Consider the following 17,108-nt stretch of genomic DNA (forward strand, 5'->3'; position numbering starts at 1 on the left):
TTTAAATTATTATTATTATTATTTTAACTAGCTCAACAAGCTTCTTCAAAAGTTGAGGAGAATTAACTTCTGTTGAATGACCAAGATGAGTGGAGAGGTTGATACTCCAGAAGGGAGAGCCACCCTCCAGGATGACCTAGACAGGCTGGAAGAGTGGTCTAGCAGGAACCTTATGAAGTTCAACAGGGAGAAGTGTAATTCTTTTCATTTCCTACATCCCAAGTAATATGGGTATAGGAGTATATTATTTTTTTTAAAGACCCAGCTTCCCAACCCTTAAATTGGCATTGTTCAAGTAACAATAATTGAATAAGAATAAAACTATTGTTAATTTTAAAAACTAATTAATAAGAACAAACAACAAACAATAAGCAATAGTGCTACAGAAACAATCCTAACTGCTCAGGTTTAGTGTAATGCAGCATAATCATAGTAATTCTTTTCTCCTTTAGAATTATTTTTAGTATAAGTAAGCCTCAACATTTTAACTTTTGACTTGAAAAGCTAACACATTTATTTCTCTTACATCACTCAAAGAAATGCATAACAATTCTTTTGAGCCTCCTTCACAAACCACAAAATCATGTGAATTTTGTTAAGCTCAATAGTCTTCACCTCAAAATTGCATGGGTCAGGTCACAGATTTTTCATTTCCTTCACTAGTTACATTTCAGCTAATCTGTGTTTGCCTTGAGGATCAGGCTCATCATTTTTTTTCTTTTTATTTAGGGTCATCAGAATTTACAATGACCTACTTCTTTACTAAAAAGCATGCTAGGAAGTATTAATGGATTTTCTGTCTTACAGACTGTGTTTTCATATTGTGTAATGGAAAAGTCCTTTCAGATCAGGGAAAGGCAGTAAGGAAAATCAAAGAGAAATAATTTCCAGTTCTTCAGCCTGGGAAAGAGATGATAGGAAAGGTGTGACAGAGGTTAATAAAATCATAAATGGCCTGGAGAGGGTGAACTGAGATCAACCGTTCAGCCTTTTTCAGTGTAAGAATTTGGGGGACTCAAACAGATGACAGGTTTGAAACAAGCAACAGATGGCTCATCTTACAGTGCAGTGAAGCTGCTGAACTCTTCATGACAAGATGCTGTTAAGCAAGATGCAGCATACTGGAGGATATAAAAAAAAAGAGCTAAGAAACAGGTTTGTAAGAAATAGGAAACAAGAAATAAGAAAAAATGGATCACAAACCAGGGTGTGAGGGAAGCTGAAAGAGAAATAAATTCATGAGAGAAAGCTTTCAGCAATTTAAAAAGGAAAACTTTGAATTCAGAAGGCTAAAATAAAATGGCAGACTTCTTACTTTTGCTAGTTTATAGTCAGTATGAACCAAAGGGTGCCATTTTCAGAGCTATCAACGTGAAGGCAAATAGTCGTATTTTTTAAGAAGGGAAGATTTATTTCTCTTTCCATAGTGCAAAATAAGCCAATTTAACTACATGCACTTCAACTGCAAAAGAGCATCGCAAATACAGAGGAGCATCACCCTGAAGCAGTTAAGTGCAAAGGCAAACAACAAGACCTTTTCCAGCTCATGCTTTACCTCTTAGGTCCTCAGTTCTCTAAGATACCCCATTATGTCTCACACCAAATCTTCCAAATTGTGCCTAGCATTAATGAGAATCTAGACACCACTATCTTCCCAGTACTGTTTTCACAAACCAAGTAACAGGCAATACCAATTTATAATAAGAATGGAAGGAACTGTGTCAGACGTTTAAGGGATGCAAAGAGCATTCATTACTATAGATCCTTTTTCAGAACATTATTAGTTTGTTTCTCAAAAAATTATAACAACCTTTCTGGCTTGACTCTTTAACACTCTGGGTTCACCTCTGCTCTTTATCCTTACATTCCTTTCACCGCCCATGGAAAGAAAAAAACAAGCACACTTCCACCTGAATGGATGCTCAGTGTCTCTCAAGGGACAGAACTGTCTGCTCTGGCAGTTGGCATAAGACAAGCCTTTCCCTCAACATACACAGTCCCTTCTCTCTGCACCCCAAGGACTGTCTGCAGCAGTCACTTGCTGTCAGGTATCGTATCAGCCCAGTCATTAGGGAGCAGCATTTTCACACTTACTCTCCTTCTTTTAAACTCCAGTACTATTGTTGCCTGGAAGTCTAACACTGATTAGCAAATGTATAGTGAAAAATCAGTTACCTCACCATGCAGTAATCTATTTCTGTCTGCAAATTCCAGAAGGAGTTAAGAAAGTTTAATGTTTCTCACAATGACCATGGCTTATGGATTCAAGGCTTAGCATATCCTGCATGTGAATATGGAGAAAGGGATGCCCAGGTAAGGAATTGCCCCCATGTTATGTGAGTATATGGCACCTCAAGTAGTGCTAAGGGACAGACTGCCTTCTCCAGAGATTTCTGTGGATACAAAAAGCCCACAACCACACTAATAAAAGAAACAATGCATGTAGTTTTTCAAGGAGAAATACATAGCTTTGTTTTCATAGCACACATGGTTATACTGATTTATTTAGGCAGCAAACAATTACGTGACCTTGTTTTGCTAAGAGTGACCAAAAGAGAGCACAAGACACCAAAATCATTCATTTTAAAACATATTAATGTTAATTCTTCATCGAATAACCAAAAAAACCACTTCCTACACAGAAGCCATAATGCTGCTTAAAAATATACAGAATGCTATTAGAAATATATGTCTCTGGTTTATGTTGGGAGTTTGCTGAATCTGGCAGCTTGACAGAGGTGAAGCTGCGGCAGCACCACATTCCCACATCCATTCATTTTTGGGGCATATGGACACAAATAAATATACGATGCATGTATGCAGGTATCCATAACCAGCCACACAGATCAGCACAGAACATAAACAGCACTCAGGCAAACAAGCTGCACCCACATCCTGATCCTGCTCCACTCTAACTGACCAGGATGAAAGCAATTTAGTATAAAATACCTATGTAGATACATATCCCTCCAGTAATCAGCCATAGAAAACCAGTCTGTTCAACAGCTGGCACACGTGGTTATATCATCCACCCCACATGCAAACAGGTCTCTCCCTGATCCCGCCTGGACTCCCTGCTTCCTCCAGTAGCCAAGCCACGCCTCCTCTAGCTTCTCCAGTATCTGACTTAGTCTTGCAGCTTCATGTCCCAATCACTAGCTACCCTGGCCTGAGAAGTGATCACACATGCTCAGGTACACACCCACAAAATACATAAAAAGCACAGTGTCTCTAGATGCCCCTGCTCAGGTTCCTCTGACCCGTGGCACCTTGTCCTGTAGCTGGTACTTAGACATCTCTGGTTTCTCCAGCTACTCCACCACAACAGACACTTGGGACCGTGGGACCCATGATCTCTCTTTCATGGTCTCTCCCCACACAAATACATGCATATGCACACAGAATACACATGTCCCTTCATCTGGTTAGAAATGGAGGCTGAGAGAAGACAGGACAGACAGTCTGGGTCAGGCACAGGGCATGGACAGATAACTTCGACTCAGGAATATTTTTAGCTAATGTAGCTCAATGGAAGCTGAAATAACATCGCTGAGGGAAAATAGCTAGATAATGATTGGGGGACTACGTGTGTAACATGTACAAGAGACTCTGAAGTGACTTGGTCAATAACAATAACAGTAGAAAAGAAATCATCCCTGAATTCAGAGTTCATCAGTGCAGCATCAATAAACTGAACTGAGGTGAGAAAGTTAGCCAAAAAACAAGGAAAAACATTCACTGTCTAAAATGCTGGATAGCAGAAAAAAAGCGTGTCATCAATGATGACTGAACAGCAAATGAAGCAAAATCTTGGAGTAAATAATGCAGAGCATTATCAAAGGTGCCTTATTATCCACCTTTTAATTTTTCAGCATTCACTTCTCTTATTAGCATTTATGCTTTTGTCACCATTTTTGCACATATAGTTTCCATCTGTTTCTTCTTGTTTCCCTTGTCCTTTTTCCTGCCTGTTCTTTTTTTTACATCATGATAATTTCTGCTCTTTTAGGACTTTCAAAGTGTTATTCTATGCTTATTTTACTAAAAAGATGTCTATGTGGGGGAAGAACCCAATAAAAGCCCTAAGGGTCTTAACCAGCTTGAGTGGATTTGATGTTACAAAAGCAATTAAGCATGATAAATTAGTAGACCTAAATAGAGTGTTAGAGCAAAAGAACTGGAGTTGAAATGCCACCACTCCACTGCCCAGTTAGGCTCAAAGGACACTGTCACTACAGCAACAGCCTCTCCCAGGTGTCCATGGGGACCCTCCCATGGGGACCATGCCATCTCCTCTCTCCATTCCTGCCCACTCGCCCATGCAAGTTGGCTGAAGCAGACAGACAGCCTGGGAGAATTGTTGTTATGGACTGTTCTTCCCACAGGACAAATTCCAATGACTCTTTCCACAGGCCAAGCAGTGTGTAAGCATCCGTAACACCTCTCTCAGAAAGTGAGTGTGCATTTCCACACAGGTCAGCGACAGTCAGCGTTCAAAAACCATCAGCAAAACTCCAACAGACAGACCTCTGCCAGAAACTGAAACACCATCTAATCACCTACATACTGGAGGAAACAGGATTATCACACACCTCATCGTTGCATCCAGAGTGTGAAGCTCTCCAACACAAACTGCTTGCAAACCTCCTTGAATAATCCAAGCAGTTTTCTCTAGAAGTATGTATGTGACTAAATGCTCACTGGGACATAGTCTCTTCCTGTCTGCAAAAAAAATTTGGGCAAGATCTCGTTTCTACAAGTCTTGGGATAAATTGCAGCAAATAATGCTAGTAGACAAGGACAGCCAAATCCTGCTGTGGTTAGCCTGAACAAATGTTGCTGCGACAGAGCCACTGCTGACCTAGACCATACAAGAGATAGCATTCAAGAAAAAGAACATTATTCAAAAGTGGCTGTTAAACAAACAGCAAATTTCTTCAGAACAGAACTCAGTTTTGGCTTCTAAAAGACATGAGTGTGTTTGTGTTGAAGAATTCTCATTCTTTAGAGTTTGAGCTACTAATTTGCATGGGAACTGGCTGAAATAATTTAACACAGTTTAAAACCAGTCAGATAAACTTCTAAAGTCTTCCTTTCATCCTTTTCTGAAGTAACAGATACTGGCAACAACTGCAGGAAGGACAGGCACTGGAATCTTGAATAGCTAGTCTTTAGCATGCATGGAAGTCTTCCTACACATAGGATCAATTAAACCAATTATTCTTGCTTAGGAATCAATAAGAAAATTTTCTCTGGGTCAGATTGATAAGTATGTGGAGAGCACCTCTTTCAGCACTGAGAACAAACATCTGCTGGGATCATTTAGGATGATTTTTCTCAGGTATTTGTTTCTTTCCTTGCTGAGGCCTCCGCTATTGACCACCTATCAGTCTTAGTTCTGTGCATCTGCAAGCAGTTAAACCGACTGGAGACCTATACTGTTTTGACATTGATAGGTCTAAATTATTTGTTAAAACAGTGTAGAGGGCTGTGAATTAACTGTGCTATCGTATATCCAAAGATATGGGAGCTGGCCTAAGGTTCAGGTTCAGACATACCTCTGCATAGGTCTGTGTTTCCAGAGCAGCGTAAGTGCTTTCATGCAGTCTGAGTTCCCCAAAGCCCTTGCACCTGAGCTAGCTCAGTACAGAGCCAGCTTGCTCACTTCAAGCCTCTGTTCTGGTGGCTTCTGACTTGATGATAGCCTGCTATACATCCATGAGAAAATACATCTTCAAAGGGACAAAGAAAACTGCAAATTGGTTCATGAACATCTTTGTCCGATAAAGAACAGCCTATGCCATTTTCAAAATGCTGCTATCAAAGTTAAAACACATAGAACAAACCAGTAACAGCAGAGGAGCCAAACATCAGTTGTAGCTAATACTGGTCCACTCAGAAACTGACAGAATATCAGAGTTCACATAGGTGAACTCATACAGGTGCTCTGTAGCAAATATGTAGCATATAGTCTTTGGTATACCCAGCATCTGTCTAAACTGACAGCAGATAAATATGGTTTATTATACATAACTAGTGAGAGGCATGGGAGAGACATGATTGCTTTTCAGACCCACACAGACCAAACACTGATGCTGTGAACCACGTGTGCAGTTAAAAGATGTTCCTTGAGAAGGGAAAGAATATACTGTGTAATAACCAAAGGTGCAATCCCAGGGAAGAATTACTTCAAGTTTTGGTTTGCAGATAAAGTCCTCTAGCTGTGTCTCTGCTGGTAAACCAAGTAAGACTGGAAAGCAGTTTTGAGCTCCATCATCATCACTCCTGTATAGCTGCTACCTCTCTCACTAGCACCATTTTGATCTGGGCCAGTGAACTTTTTCCCAGAGCCTTGACACATCTTAGGGGACAGAGCACATCAGGAATTATTCAGAAAAAGTTGATCCCCACCACCCTCTTAGGGGAAGGAAGAAGGAGTGGGTGTTTAGGCAGGTGACCATGAGCTGTGCTGTGCCACCTAGCTCCAGGACCAGCGAATGGCTCCCCTTCCATTAGCAACATAGCTGTAGCTGCTGAGAACAAAAAAACGTGGCAGAAGTTTGTTACCTCAATTGCTTCTGGCCTCCACTTGCTTTTTTTGGAGCATTAACCTATTCCATCACACGCTTACATAGTGCCTACAACATTGGCAGTTGGAGGCTGTCGATAGTAATTAAAAGCCAGGCAGTTCTGCAGCCAGCGCTTTACTCAATCACACTGAAGACCAGTGTGTGGGAGAAGTGAGCTGAGGGAAACAAGGACTAGCCAAGGACTCACGTGAGCAAGCACTGAAAGGAATGCACAGGAGTGCAAATTTTGCAAGGTGGCTGGAAGAGGAATGACTTCACCTGCCTAAGCAGTGGCTTTAGCATCAGCATCAGGCGGGGGCTGAGAGGACAAATAAAAAGATCGCATCCTATTGCAGGTGTCTCTGAACAGATGGGAGCTTAAACCACTGCAACTGTGGGAAGTTATCTGGGGAGGGCGGCATCTCAGCTGGATTCCGACTCAACAAAGGCTTCTCCATGCAACAAAAGGTGTTTGTGCTCCTGATCCCTCGTATTTCATACTGCACTAAAGGTGCTTGACAGGATGGGGAAACGTATCCACATCTTGATAGTGAAAGGCATTTTTCTTCTACTGGACTCTTGAAAATAATGTGTAGGGATAGATGATAACTCAACAAGTGTATAAAATGACAAAGCATCATGTCTGGAGTGAGTATCTCACCCAGAATTTTACGCTTCAGCTGCAATAAGAGAAATAATTCACAATAAACTTGACAAATAATACCAAGCTGTAAAGGCACTGTGTAATTTAAAAGGCTAGGCAATGGCCATGAAAATGGAATGAAAACAGCAAAGCTAACTCAATCCAAGGAATTAAAGATTCTGTACTCTAGAAAAATCACCTGGAAGGACAGTATTACAGAATTCTGAATGCATAGATTTAGCTTTTTACTGAGAAGTTATTTCTGTTAATGTCATCCCTAAAAGGATATGGAATACAACTCCCTTGCAAAAGGTGTTTTGCACGGTGAGAGTCTAGTTGCTGCTCCAGCAATGCAATGTGAGAGGAAGGTACAGCCAGGACAGCACGCTGCTTTCTGTTCCAATTTAGAAGCACTGGAATTTCCAATCAGTTGTTTGATTGGTTTACATTTTTGGAGGTACAGCAGCCTTAGGATTGAGCATTCTGACACAGCCATTTTATAATTTAATTGATACACTAAAGGACCATGGAGTTGTTAATCAAATAAACTTAGATTTTGGAAAGTTAAAACTGATTTTAAAAATTGTCATTTTTAGGATAAGAAATGTAAGAAGAGTGATAAATAAATACACAGGTGAAATACATTGCTGATAAAAATACTCATTTAAATGGAGTGGACACAAAACGCAATCCAACCCTTTCAGTAAAGCTTAAAAATCAATGCTAACTGGAGATATTTTCATTATTTTTTTAAAAGGAGGCATTTATTACTTATCTTCTCTGCTTTGGTGATTTCCTACATATCTCACCAGAACTATTTTCTATGCATTTCTTAGGTGCTGATTTTGGGCTGCAGGTAAATGCTGCTTTTGAAAACCCACATGGCTGCCTGCGTACATGATTTCATTTTACCATGGCCCTGCAACTCTCAGCGTTTGCTGAATTTTTTGTCATATTAAGTATTTCAGGTCTTCTCTTCACAGCTTTAGGGACTTTCTGGAAGATGTTCACATTCTCCATGTTAATGCTTGAATACTATGAAATGCAATTATGCCTTCTCCCACAGATCTGCGCTCCTAAGCAGGCTCTTCATAAGCACATCCAAACGGTGCAGACTGTCTTAAAGAATGAGTGAAACTCAAAGTACACCTGCAGGTTGTAAAAATTAGTTAGAAAACCAGCAGATGACATTTCAATATCTGCCTAGATTTAAGCATAAAATCAAAAGTAAAGAAATGTGTGCTGTAATAAAAAATATGCCTACTGTGCAGGGCATAGCACTCCCGTCTCAAACTGGTTTGCAGCTGCTGCACAGCGCGGGGAGGCAGACTGCTGCTGAGCTGAGGAGACCAAAGGGAAAAAGGGGCAAGGAATGGGGCAGCAAAAGTTGCTGCAACAAGAAATAGAGTCTCCCTCCCTCCATAGCAGCCACTGCCCTCCACCACTCAGCAGGGATAACAGAAACATTCTGTGGAACTGCTGCAGGAGAAAGCAAGGGCTGTTTGAGCTGCATTATCTTCATGAATAACCCCATTTCCTTCAAAAAAATTGTCTTTAAAGTCGACCCACAGCAACGGCTTTTATCCTTTCAAACTACTAAAATTCCTATGTGCTTTAAGCTTTCACTGTGGCTATACAGCCTCAGGACTTAGACAATAATGAATGTATTTAAAGACATACTTGTTTTTCCAGCCTTTTTTTAACAAGAATGTGTTTTTTCTTTTTTTTTTTTGTACTAAATGTTAACAGCATAAACCAACTTCTATTCTATTTCTAAGCTCTGGAGCTGGCATTTCTTTTCTTTTAGCCAGAGACTACTGATGGGTTTTTTTTTTTTATTTTGCTGGTATGCAATTATAAAACATTTTTTGTAAATATCATCACCTATTAAGACTTTGATTTAACATATGAGTTTAAATCAGTTATCTAAACAAAAGGTATCTAGCCATATGCTCCATGTTGATTAGAACATCTAAATGTATAGTACAGATGCTATATCAAAGTTGCCCATCAAAATTTGGTCCACCATCTGATACTGTCAGTTATGTATTTTTCTAGGAGCTGATGAGACAGAGAAGCATAAAACACTATTAACTCTGAAAAAGCTCACTAGATCTATGGAAATATTTGTAATTTAGATCTGGTATGTTCTTTCAGAGACTCGCCTTAAGAATTAATTGCAAAACACATATTAGGCATCAAGTCTTGAATCTTGACAGAAATAATAATGTAATTATTGGTAGGTTAATTAATCAAAAGTTGCACGCAGCAAGAGAAGCACAGAGAGACAATAGTGGGGGGAAATATGAATAACAATGCAACATACTGCCTTCACTGACAGACCTTCACCCTGGTCTGCCAAAGAGGGGAGCAGAATGAGGCAGTTGGTGCTGCTTGTGTTTGTGTGAGAGCTGCATGTGTAAGTCTGCATGCTCAATTGTATATTTCATAGAATCATAAAATCATACAATGGTTAAGGTTTGAAGGGACTTTAAAAATGATCAGGTTCCAACCACCCTGGCATAAGCAGGGACACCTTCCACCAGACCAGGTTGCTCAAATCCCCATCAAATCTTGCCTTCTACACAGGGGACATCCACAACTTCTCTGGGCAACCCGTTCCAGTGTCTCACCACCCTCACAGAAAATAATTTCTTCCTCATATTCTATCTAAATCTCCTCTTTTTCAGCTTAAATCATTCCCCCTTGTCCTATCACTGCATGCCCTTGTAAAATATCCCTCCCCAGCTTCCCAGCAGCCCCCCTTCAGGTGCTGGAAGGCCGCTATATGGTCTCCCTGAAACCTTCTCTTGTCCAGGCTGAACAGCCCCAACTCTCTCAGCCTGGATTCATAGCAGGGGGGCTCCAGGCCTTTGATCATCATCATGGCCCTTCTTCAAACACTATCAAATAGCCCCATGTCTTTCCTGTGCTGAAGGCTCCAGAGCTATATGCAATATTCCAGGTGCAGCCTCACCAGAGCAGAGGGGCAGATTCACCTCCCTGGCCCTGCTGGCCACACTTCTTTTGATGCAGCCCAGGATGCAGTTGCTCTCTGGGCTCCAGCACACACTGGTGGCTCATGTCGAGCTTCTCATCCACTACCACCCCCAAGTTCTTCTCCTCAGGACTGCTCTCCAGCCATTCTCCCTCCAGCCTGTATTTGTGCCAGGGGTTGTGCCAACCCCAGTGCAGGACCTTGCACTTGGCCTTCTTGAACTTCATGAGGTTGGTACTGGTCCACCTCTCCAGCCTGTCAACATCCCTTCCCTCTAAGGTGTCAACTACTCCACACAGTTTGGTATAATCGACAGACTTGCTGATGATACACTCAGTCCCACCGTTCATGTCACCAACAAAGTGGCACATATATTTATAGGCACATATATATGGCGTGCATGTGTACAAATGCAGCACACTTTTGCCAAATACAGATTATATCTGATTAAATGGTTCCCCTTGATAAAACACATGAATCTTCCAGACACAAAACACACCCATGTGTGTTTTCTCGTATTTTAAACTGCATGAAAAAAAACACACAGTAGAAAACCACTGGTTACTCCAGGAAATATAGGGAAGAGTAAACTGCCATCTGTGGAAGAAGATACACAACACAAGCCAGAAGGCTCACGTTGGTGGCAGGAGTCTGGGACAGTTTTGAAGAATGAGTACTGCAAAGGCAGCCATATCATGTTTTTGTTCATCAGAGGGTACCTGCTGAGAGTGTTTTGAGGGTTTAAACACCTAATAATTCAATCACTACGACCTCAATAGCAGGCTTCTGAGTAGCCGAAAGAGCCTGCCACACACTATCAAAATTACCTAGATAGCTTTATAGAGTGTCTGTAAAATTTAATCTATCAACATCTTCAAATAATAGGCAGAGACTCACTGCAGACTGCATAATCAAGCCTCAAAAGGAGGCGTCTGGGCCACAGACCCCTCTATGCAGGAACAAAGTGGTTCCAGTAGCAAGGAAGTTAGAAATATACACTAGTAGTGAGAAAGAGACTCAAATGAGCAGGAAAATTTGCCTGACTGGTAAGTTAAAAATCAATAGCTATGACCTATTCAGGAAAACAAACAAACAAATAAACCAACAAGCAGAACAGTGGCTTAAAAAATAGGAAGGTGGTTTTATCAAAAAACACATAAAACAAAAAAATACCAATTTCTTAGTCACTACAGATGTTGAAACAAATTATCCTAATAGTTCATTCATCAGAAGTGAAGCAGAAACCATAATCTGGATGCACACTAACACTACTTAGTGCAGATACACCAGGAGATCATATAAGAATAAAGTAGCAGCTAGATCTTTAGCTGTCCTCAGCACATAGGATAAATTCTGTATTGTAATAGAAGACCTCAGACTAGATGAGGGTAAATGCACAAGGTCTTATGGATGTAGCCTTGAAATTTCCCAATTCAAACATTCTTGAAAATAACAAATTTTTCATTTATCATTTGTTTTTGACCACCAGGACAGAATAGTACCTTAGGATTTATCCAGGCTACCAGAAAAGAACTGATCACACAAGCAAAGATGGAGCACTACTTATATAAAAGTTGTTACAAATTATTTTTGCTATGTGCATTCTTGAACAGAGTCCTCCCCATAATATGAATATATATATATACAAATGCAGGCTGCACAGTTATAATTTTTGGCGTTTAAAAGGGACCTCTTTTACAGTGCTGCAAGGAGCTGGGAAAAAAAATCCAAAAGGTAAGTAACACTAGCTTAAAGGAAACAAACAAACAAACAAAAAGCCACTAATTACAATTTGTAGTGATTTAGCCAAAGTTTGGAAAACCTTTAGCCACAGCTAATGAAAAAAAGATTAGAAGAACAAGAAAATTACTTGTTGAGAGAGTAAAACAACACTACTTTTTTAAAGACTAAAATAAAATAAAAAAACTTACACTCCTATATAACATAGGGAAAAAGAAAAATGGAAGCTTACGGGATGTTTAATGATTTTGGTTAGTTCTTTTTTAACAAATTAAGAGCAAAATTACCTCTAATTATAGTATCAAGCCATTATGAGATCAGAATGGTTGAGCAGTTAATACCATTCTGCAAGAAAACACAAGTATTTGATTAGAATCTGTTTGGTTTGGGGAGAAACACATTGTGTGTTTGTACCAAGGGATGGCAGTGAAATACCTTCCATTCCAGCCATAACTGAAAGGGATGTTAAGACGCAAAAGTCTTCTGAGCCAAATGCCTTAATGCCATAACTAGACTCATGTTCCCTTGCAGCAGTCCTAACCACCAGGCTCCCAGGAGCAGATAGAACAACATCCTCTGTTTGGCAGCAGGATGTTCACCTGGAAAGAGAGGGCAGAGTCCCAAATTCCAGACTGTGTGCCTTGTAAGGGTTCGGATGAAAATTTTCAACAGAAAAAAACCCAAACAAAAACCAACAAAAAAACCCCAACAAACCAACAAAAAACCCCATGAAATCCCAAACCATATATACACAGTTACTTTTTCATAAACTAAGACTGGAACACAGGACATTTTTTCCTCCTTCCTGTCACAGATCCCACAGCTGGGCATTAAACTCCCCACAAAACTGCAAGGAGAGACTAGCTGTGTATTTTACTGTAGAGCCTGTGTCTCCATGCTAAGCACTGCAGCACACTAACCCCCTTTGTAGACCTCCCCCACTACACTCACTTGGCACTGCTGCAGCTGCTCCTGGCACGTTCCTCTAAGGCTAATGTTCACGTTGCAAGAAAGATGTTGACAAAGCACAAGTAAGGACTCAAAGAACTGTGCAAGTGATTAAAGGCTCAGCTAGTGCAAAAGCAGGCAACTCATTTATTTTATTGACAAAAAGGTTATGAGGCAAATTCATGATGGTCTAGAAGTTCTCTCACGGGAGAAACAGAAATTGGGTCTGTCAGTCCACCAGCCAAAAAAATGAGATCCAGTAGCTAGACGACATGGCTAGACAAATTCCTACCAGGAAAGAGGAACAAAATTTTAACACTGACAGTCAACAACCATGGAAAAAATATGAAGGCTTGCGAAAGATCATCTCCATCGTTGCAAATTTTTGAAATAGGTGAATTCCCTCTCCCAAAAAGACATGCACACGTCGAACAGATAGTTCATGTAGCCAGCAGAGAGTGTGTCTAAGGATTCTTGATCCCAGATATCTCAGTATCTCTGACAGTAACCAAGACTGGATAATAAAGAGCATGCTAAGCCTTTCAGCTTTACTAAAGCCAGTTTTGGGTGTATAACCTTACAAAGGACTACAAAAGGAGTAACAAACCAGAAGGATAGGCTCTGCCAAATCTCAAAATAAGCAAATACTTCTGAAGCATTAGATTTTTCTCTACTGGTAGTCCAAAGGCATGATTAACTTCCAAAATGCTATGAGAAGCCAACCAGAGACACTGCAAGATGCTGAAAAATTGAAGAGGGTCCAGCAGAGGGCAACCAAAAGCGTAAAACAGGAAATTTGATGTAAGAAGAAAGACTGAAAGAATGAGGTTTGTTCAACCAAGAGAACAGACAGCTCAGAGAAGATTTAATAGAAGTCTTCCAACACAGAGGAAGTAGTTAAAAGGAGATGCAGGTGCTCTCTAGAAAAGAATCCTTGCTATATATACAGGATATATATGCTATAATATCTGATGTTTACCTACAGGTAGAGTTGTTATACCACTGACTTTCTGTTTCTACTGGTTCCCTATCTGTCCTCTAGGAAAAAAAAAAAAAAAAGTCAATGCAAGAGGGAAAATACACTGTTCATTGATAAAATTGCTGTTTTTTTCTGTTTTTTTTTTTAAACAAATCAGTATTCCCTAAATCAAAACAGTATGTTTTTGTCAAAGTTAAATGTAGCTCCACAAGCCAGATTTACTTTGCTTAGCTGTGAACATGTTTCCCTAAGCTTTCTAATTTCACCCTACTGGTAGTTCCTCTTCTCTGGGCTTTAGTGACCAAACTCTGGAAATCAGCCTCAGTCTAGGCCTCACCTACAGGAAAGCTGGGGAGGGGCTTTTCACCAGAGGGGGCAGTGATAGGACAAGGGGTAGTGGTTTTAGACTGAAAGAGGGGAGATTTTGGTTAGACATCAAGAAGAAAATCTTCACCATGAGGGTAATAATGTGCTGGAATAAGTTGCTCAGGGAGGTTGTGGATGCCCCATCCCTGGAGGTGTTTAAGACCAGGTTGGATGAAGCTTGTGCAGCCTGGTCTAGTGTGAGGTGTCCCTGCTCATAGCAGGGAGGCTGGAACCTGATGATTTTAAGGTCCCTTCCAACCTTAACCATTCTATGATTCTATATAATATATAGAATATAATATAGATATATAATTTATTTATTTTTAAAAACCCAACAAAACATTCAACAGCACTGTCCTTTTAAATAACTATAACCCAGCTCTTTTTTGTTGTTGTTGTTAATTACACACACTTATCCTATACCAACCTGAGGTATATCATGGACAAATGTTATTTTCCTTTTTAGTGTAATCACTATCTTGAATCTAATCCTTTATTTGTGGTCTTGATTTTCAAAAGCAGAGAACACAAAACAAACGTTTTTTTGCTTACACTCCAAAGTATAAACAATAGTAATCTAAAAGTGTACAGAGGGCAAATGAAATGTGATATTGGCATTTAGTTCCTTCCACACATTTTTAAGAACACAGTGCCCTCAGTACTTTTGGTAAATGCCAAACTATTCAGAACAGTAAATGCATTTTACAAAGAGAGACAAGAAAATTATTAACATCCTGGAAATTAAATACTCTTAATAAATCTACAAATTGCTGAAAGAATTCCACTCTTTCTGAATGAAACAGGAAGTTGCAGAAGAGGTGAAAGACACTAATTGCACATTGCGGCCAATTATTAATTTATTTTTATTCTGGAGTCATGATGTGTCTAAAAACATAACATCTTCTGAAAGTACTGCTTTAAATATACCAAGTTTTCATGGTCTAAAAATACAGGCAGGAAAAATAAATAAGTTCTGCCAACAGCAACTTTAACCCGATAACACTTTTAGGGAAGGAGAGGCAAACATTAATACTGTTTAAGTAGCACATCTATGCTACAATAAAAGCTATAGGTTGACACAGAATGAAGACTAACATTCACCCTGACTTATTCCACTACAATTATCAGTAACTGTATTACTGAATTATTAAAATACTATTTTGACTGTAGATGACCACAGTCCTTGCTTAACATCCAGCACAAATTGGCAGCCTCCACCAAAAAAATACGCAACCAGCTCAAATGAGCAAGAAAAAAGCAAGCCCACTTATTGCACCATTTAAAATTTGTATAGAGAGCTACATCCCAGAACACATTTTGTTGATGGGACTTCAGTCTCAAAATTCCATGTAACACAGATCTGCAGCCATATCTGGAAACAAAATGTACTTTTCTGAACAACTTACAAGGCATGATTTTTGTAAAATCACTGCAATTTTGAAATTATTCCTTGAGACATAAAGGTTTTCAAAATAAAGGTCAAGTAACTTAAAAGGTAAGTATAAATTCTTTGCTTAGTTCTTTATGCTATTCACAGTAAAAAGCATGATGTCCACCTTTCTTGTTCTACTGGTATGTTTCACTACAAGGAAGACATCGAGGTGATGGAGCGAGTCCAGAGAAAGGCAACCAAGCTGGTGAAGGGCCTAGAGCACTAGATCTCCTGAAAGGAGGTAGTAGCAAGGTGGGGATTGGTCTCTTCTTCTAAGTAACAAGCAGTCAGACAAGAGGAAATGGGCTCAAGATGCACCAGGGGCAATTTAGATTAGATATTCAAAAATATTTTTTCACTGAGAGGGTAATTAGACACTGGAGTAGGCTGCCCAGGGAGATGGTTGAGTCTCCATCCCTGGTGGTGTTTAAGAGACATGTAGATATGGTGCTTCAGAACATGGTTTAAGCACTGGACTTGGTAGAGTTAAGTTAATGGTTGGTAGAGATAGGTTATGGTTGGACTTAATGATCTTAAAGTACTTTTCCAACCAGAATGTTTCTGTGGTTCTGTTTATAAAAAAGCACTTCCTTTTAATCTTCAGTGTCATTTTGGTGCAAAACTTAATATAATTCTGTTTCCCTAAAATGACACAACTATATAAAAAAAAACAAAACAAAACACCATGTATTTGCTTTTCAAAACAAAATCTAAATTTTTCCTTAAAAATACATATTCCTATCAATGACAGCTCAGATCATCACAGTACTACAACAAAAACTAGTATTACACCATTTAAAAGATCTTCTGAAAAATAGTAAGGAAAAACAACTCTTAATACTTGGATTTTAAAAAATTATTCCTCTGCCATACATCATCTAGTACAGTACCAGAGCTGAGTTACAAGCCATGAGCCAACTGCAAACACTGATGGGATTCCCTAATGTCATGGAGTCTGGAACGAGTCAGCCCCCTTCAATCAGGGGGGCCCAGCCAAGAGGAGGCTGTAAAATTCCTATAAATGGCTGAGATGACAAGCCCTATACCACACTTTGAGAGGGTCTTCAACACACTTCTTTAACCCAGCAGACCACAGGGTATGCAAAGGAACAATCATTTTATGAGTCAAAGGTAACAAAGGTACCTGGAAAAAATACTTGGTCTTTGAAGTTAGGCTTTAATGAGGTGAGGAGAGATCAGAACAATGTGGTTTACATACCAAAATGATAATGCATCTACCACAATACAGCTGTATCACATAATCTTTTAAGCAATCTTAGTTTCTACACTGGTCAGCACTACATGGCTGTAGATTCTACCACTCAGACATACAATTCAGCAAGACTTAACATTACTGACCCCCTCATTATTAGAAAGTGAATTAAGTCTTTAGCAATTCAGAAATAAAGAAAGAAATGTTCATACTTCCAAGC

The 17,108-nt window shown here is 39.6% G+C and overlaps 1 protein-coding gene across 1 annotated transcript in view; it reads right to left on the reverse strand.

The window, feature by feature from the left end:
- The window catches only part of ADCY2 (adenylate cyclase 2 (brain)), a 206,360-nt gene that overhangs the window by 141,373 nt on the left and 47,879 nt on the right, over window positions 1-17,108 (reverse strand). The window lies entirely within an intron of this gene.

Source organism: Chaetura pelagica, unplaced genomic scaffold (genome assembly GCF_000747805.2).
Source record: "Chaetura pelagica isolate M959 unplaced genomic scaffold, ChaPel_1.0 scaffold71, whole genome shotgun sequence".
NCBI lineage: Eukaryota > Metazoa > Chordata > Aves > Apodiformes > Apodidae > Chaetura > Chaetura pelagica.